Genomic DNA, 5,997 nt, shown 5'->3' with positions numbered 1-5,997 from the left:
ATCATTTATGGGCAATTCCTCAAGCCGCCAGTCATTTAATGCTTCGGACACGTGGCACGCTCTCGTTGGCTTCGTTTCTAGACTAGGGCGTCGCTTCGTCTCCCGCGCATTTTTCCTCCTATATATAACGTGCATCCTTCTCCTCATCCCTCTATTTCAACCTTGCTGATTCTTGGGAGAAAGAGATTGTCACCTTCGCTTTCGTCAGCTTTGTTGATTTGTCATTCGTCCTCATCTCCGTCACTCTCTCCCTCCCCTCCATCCTCACCTACTACTTCCTCCTCAACTCCCTCAACGTAATCTTCTACATCATTGTCAGCTGATATGGATAAAAATAATGCTTACTCATGCTAAGGCATAAGCTGACGGCTAAAGTGACAAGACATAAGCCGACGGTTATGGTTAAACCCGTCAGCTTCCACTGGCAGGTATCAATGAAGGGAGATCTGGTAGGGGTACTGTGGGGAGTCCGCAAGGCGTGCCCAAGGGCTGACACCATCAATAGGCTAATGCCATTAAAGCTGAAGGGGATGGAATAAGTCGACGACCTTGATATAGAATTGCTTGCTACCCACGATTGCGTATGTAAGGAAGTGCCTTGCCCCCCACGTTTGGCGCTACTCAAAAGGATTCCACCAAATACGCCCAAGAAGACTCCTATAAGGAAAAGACTTCTAATCCAAGGAAGAGAGGTCAACCCTCTGCTACTATAAAAGCCCCAATACCCTCACAAACCAAGGTACGCATAATTTACCCATCTTTAGCACTCTAGAGTTGTGAGAAGTTCTAACTTGACCTTCGGAGGGTATTTGGCCGACACCACACCGATGCTCTCTGCAAGGTCTTCTCTTTTGTGTTGTGCAGGTGCTATTTCGAGTGTGCAAGTATCGTGTAACTCACTAGTGATTTTTTTGGCATCATCAAGTACATTTTCTTGAATCTTCTTCACTACTCAACAAAAACGCCTCATGAGTGATGCATATTCCCTTAACTCCCACCCCTGACAATTCCTCTGCATCTCTGATGGATGGGCAACGATTGTATTTGAAAAAGCTTTCTTATGAGCCTGCACTAGATGGAGAAAGAACCAGTCTTTCTTTGATCGGCCTACTGGTCTCCACATTTCGCCTAAGCCAGGACCTTTGATTACACAGATCGAGGAATATTGCGAGCCCAGAAAAATCATTAGTGAACTGAAGGGGGATCGTTTAGTCAATTTTTTGGCTTACCAAACGAGCTTTGATTAAAGAAAATAGATGATAGAAAAAATGAAATGATTAAAAAAAAAAGTTGGAAAAAATTAAGTAATTAACTATTAAAGGACACTACTCACAGGAAGGTATAAGGACACCTCTTATAGCACAGCCAATCCTTTTATACAAGGAATATAATTCAAGAATTAAAATCAGCACTAATGTAGCCAAGAGTTACATAATTTGTTGAGATATTGGGTTAGAGCGTAAACGGTGTGGATATCTTCGAGCAAGCATCTACTAGACAATCGCCAAAGCTGTGCAACAAGCAGCAGGTACAGTGGCATATGCAATAACCTTCCAGATGCAGTTGACACATAGAATTAGCAAGTTGTTAAGGCCTCCACTTAACATGAATATACATACAGGGCGGAGCAAATCAGGGCCAGCAACAACAGTGTTGAACTATTAGGGGTTGCATCAAGAGGGGTTTAACTGTTCAAGAGGTCGTATAACTCCCTCAAAGCAACAAAACAATTTCAAGTGAGCCGGAAATAAATGCACTTCCACACTGTCACTTTTTGTCATGAAACTTCCTGCAGAGCTAGGTTTAACTCCTGTGCTGACTTTGCAACTGTTCCCCCTCTTCTGTGGGTAAAAAGAGAATAGGAATAAGGAAAATGACATCTCAGGAAAAAGTAAATAACATTATAGTAGAGCAGTCAAGCGACTAAATAAATTACATTAGGTACCTGGTAAGGGCCAGTAGGCAGCGTTTGACTTTTTCAAGCTCTATAAAGCATTGGTTGCACCGCTCCAGACTATGATATAAATTAAGAAGTAGCCAGCCAAAATGCTTAATATCTGAATATTAAATTGTCAGGAAAAAAAAAAAAATGTAGATGAAGCTAAACACACCTTTGCTCGGCCTCAATATCTACACCAACAGATGACGATGCTGATAACGTTGAATAGATGACTGGACCAAATATTCTGACCAGCTTTAGCAGCATGTCCAAAGAGATGCTTAGATGCCTAATTATGGTCAGACTGTCAGATAGTGGCCAATCAACCGCTAGATTGTGAACATAACTAAACTAAACATCATTATATTACAATGTAAGTGTAAAAGGTTGAAAGGCTCAAGCCAAGGCTCCAAAAAGATTAATCTCTTTATGTGGACGGCTATTTGGGCAATGATCCTGACAATGTTGGCATATGCGGAACTTTTACTAATAAATAGTAATGGATTACAAGGCTTTTTTATTTTTGTGATGCAGAGCTGCTGCTTCTGCACAATGCTAGGCAGATTCTTTTCATCTGCATAAACCAGTACAATAGCACTTATTTATACTTGAAAGAGCCTTCTAGACTTCTAGATACAAGTAACTGACCCTTAGGAACACAGAACACCAACAGACCTGAAATACTAACAGCCATCATCTAGAAATTTCTTTATTAAAATTACAAATTAATTCTAACACCCCCTCTTAATTTGTAATCTTTAATTGCTTCTTGAACCACTCCATTCTGTCAACTGTAGCTGCTTTGGTGAGAACATCTGTTGGCTGATCATTGGTACTGGCAAATTGCAGTTGGATTTCACCTTCACAACCAAGTCTCGAATAAAATGGTGCCTAAGCTCAATGTGCTTTGTCCTTGCATGAAAAACAAGATTCTTAGTCATTGCAATAGCTGACATATTGTCACAGCAAATAACAGTAGGTTCTTCAATTTTTTGTTGCAAATCTGAAAGTAATCGCCTTAGCCAAATAGCTTCACATGCTGCATTAGTTGCTGCAATATATTCAGCTTCTACTGAACATAAGGCAACTGTCTTTTGCTTCTTTGAACTCCAAGCAATCACATTTGATCCCAAGCAAAAGATGTAGCCAGACGTGCTTTTTCTGTCATCAAGTGATCCAACCCAATCACTATCAATGAAACCAACAAGATCGTTGTCATTCTCCTTTTTGTACAAAATGCCTAGCTTCTTGGTGCCTTGCAGGTAGCGAAGAATTCTTTTTGCTACTGCATAATGCAGCTTGCTAGGCTGATTCATGAACCTTGATATAAGGCTGACTGAATGAACAATATCTGGCCTTGTATTTGTGAGATAAATCAAAGAACCAACAAGGTTTCGATACGTCTTTGCATCTGCCTTTTCCGCTGCATCTTCTTGCTGCAATTTCTCATTAGAAGACATAGGTGTGGACACTGGTTTACAAGCTGCCATGTGAAATTTTTTAAGCAAATCTTCAATGTACTTTTCTTGGCAAATAAAAACTTCACTGGTGGACTGTCGCACTTGAAAACCAAGAAAGTATTTCATCAAACCCAAATCAGTCATCTCAAATTCTTTCATCATGGCCTTTTTAAAATCCTCAACCATCTTCCTATTTGTGCCCATATAGATCAAATCATCAACATACAAGCAAATTACTAGAAAATCTCTAGTACCTTCACGCTTGACATAAAGCGATGGCTCACATATGCTCCTTTGAAAACTATTTTGGCGAAAGTAGCCGTCAATTTTACTATTCCAAGCTCTTGGAGCTTGCTTTAGGCCATACAATGCCTTACAAAGTCGATAGACTTTGTCTTCTTTGCCTTTCTTCATGTATCCCTTCGGTTGCTCTACGTACACTTCTTCTTCTAAGTAACCATTTAAAAATGCTGACTTAACATCAAGCTGAAATACTTCAAGTTCCATTTGTGCAGCAAGAGCTAAGAAAGTTCTAATAGTTTCCATGCAAACAACGAGTGCAAATGTTTCATGGAAATCTACTCCAGGCTGTTGCGAATAGCCTTTTGCAACCAAACGTGCCTTATGCTTTTGAATTGAGCCATCTTCATTGTACTTAGTTTTGTAAATCCATTTTAAGCCAATCACATATCTTCCATTAGGCAGGTCCACAAGCTCCCATGTCTAATTCTTCTCAATGCTAGCAATTTCTTCATCCATGGCTTTTGCCCACACATTCTCCTTTGCAGCATCTTCAAAGGTTTGTGGCTCACTAGCAAATAATGCAAATTCACAAGATTGATATATATCTGTCAATGAGCGAAACTTCCTTGGAGGGCTGTCTGAATCATAAGTATCTGCATTTGGCAAGACAGTGCTTGAAGATCTAGTTGGAGATGATGTTGCTCTTGGGGCTTCTTCAGAATTCATGCTTGGAAGTGAATTAGACTTGTCTTGAAAATCAAGAGAAGCAGGAACTTCCAAGTTTTTGCTTTCTTGGACATTTTCCTCCCATTGCCATGCTGCCAACTCATCAAAAATAACATCTCTTGCAATCACCAGCTTGTTTGTCTTGGGATTCAAAAGGCGAAATCCCTTAGACTCATCACTATAGCCAATGAAGATATACTTTTCCCCCTTTTCATCAAACTTCTCTCTTTCTTGTGAGGGAATATGAGCATATGCTATGCAGCCAAAGAATTTAAGCTGATTCACCATAGGTTTTTGCTTATGCCAGGCTTCAAATGGAGTCTTGTCTCTAACTACTTTTGTTGGAGAGCGATTGAGAATATATGCTGCTGTGTTGACAGCTTCTGCCCATAGCATGTTGGGTAATCCCTTGCCCTTGAGCATGCTTCTAGCCATTTCTTCAATTGTTCGATTCTTCCGTTTAGCTACTCCGTTTTGTTGAGGAGTTCTTCGAACTATGAGCTGCCTTTGAATGCCATTTTCTTTACAATATTGCATAAATGGCTTATAGATAAACTCCCCACCACGGTCAGTTCTCAAGGTCTTCATTTGATGACCACTTTGCCTTTCAACAAGAGCTTTAAACTGAAGAAAAAATGAGAATGCTTCTGACTTTTGATCAAGAAAATAAATCCACATAATCCTTGTATAATCATCAACAAACAAAAGAAAATATCTTTTGTTGCTCAATGATGGAGTTCTAGTTGGCCCACATATGTCTGCATGCACAAGCTCTAAAGGAGCACGAGCTCTCCAGGCTGTCTTTGGAAATGGAAGACGATGCATCTTGCCATATATACAGCCTTCACAAACGTTGTCATTTTTCTGAATTGAAGGAAGACCAACCACCATATTTCTTTGCTTCAGCAATTGAAGGCCTTGATAGTTCAAATGGCCATATCTTAGATGCCAAAGATGAGACTCATCAACAGCCTCACTTTTCAAAGCAATTTTCTCATGTAATGGCATGCTAAGAGGGAAAACATTATTTTGTGACATTCCAACCTTTGCCACTGTCAATTTGTTTTTCTTATCATACACAGTACACACGCCGTCATCAAAGTATAAAGAATAACCTTTTCGAAGCAATTGACCAACACTAAGAAGGTTTTGTGATAAGCTTGGCACATAAAGAACATCATGAATAAATTTTTGGTTACCTTCTTCAGTGTGGACAGCAATGGTTCCTTTTCCTTCAACTTTCTTTAGCTTCCCATCTCCAAGCTTTACTACAGAAGTATAGCTCCGATCAAGCTCCACAAAAGACTTGGAATTCATTGTCATATGACTGCTGCATCCCCTATCCAGAAACCATGTATCTTGTGTTTCATGTAGAGCATTCAAGCAAGAATAAAATAACTAATTTTCTTGACTATCTTTTACAAAATTGGCATCATTTTTCTCTTGTTTATCTTGGTACCAGCAATCTCTTTTAGAGTGATTAGGAATTTTGCATCTAGTGCATCTGAAACGACATTCCCTTGACTCATGACCAGGTTTCTTGCAAATAAAACATTGACCACTAGAGGTACCTGGTTTTTGCTGGTATTTTTCTCCATTCCTTCCTCGTCCTCTATTCTGCCCTTCTTT

Source organism: Quercus lobata, chromosome 5 (assembly GCF_001633185.2).
Source record: "Quercus lobata isolate SW786 chromosome 5, ValleyOak3.0 Primary Assembly, whole genome shotgun sequence".
Taxonomy (NCBI): Eukaryota; Viridiplantae; Streptophyta; class Magnoliopsida; order Fagales; family Fagaceae; genus Quercus; species Quercus lobata.
Note: the sequence above shows the minus strand (reverse complement) of the source record.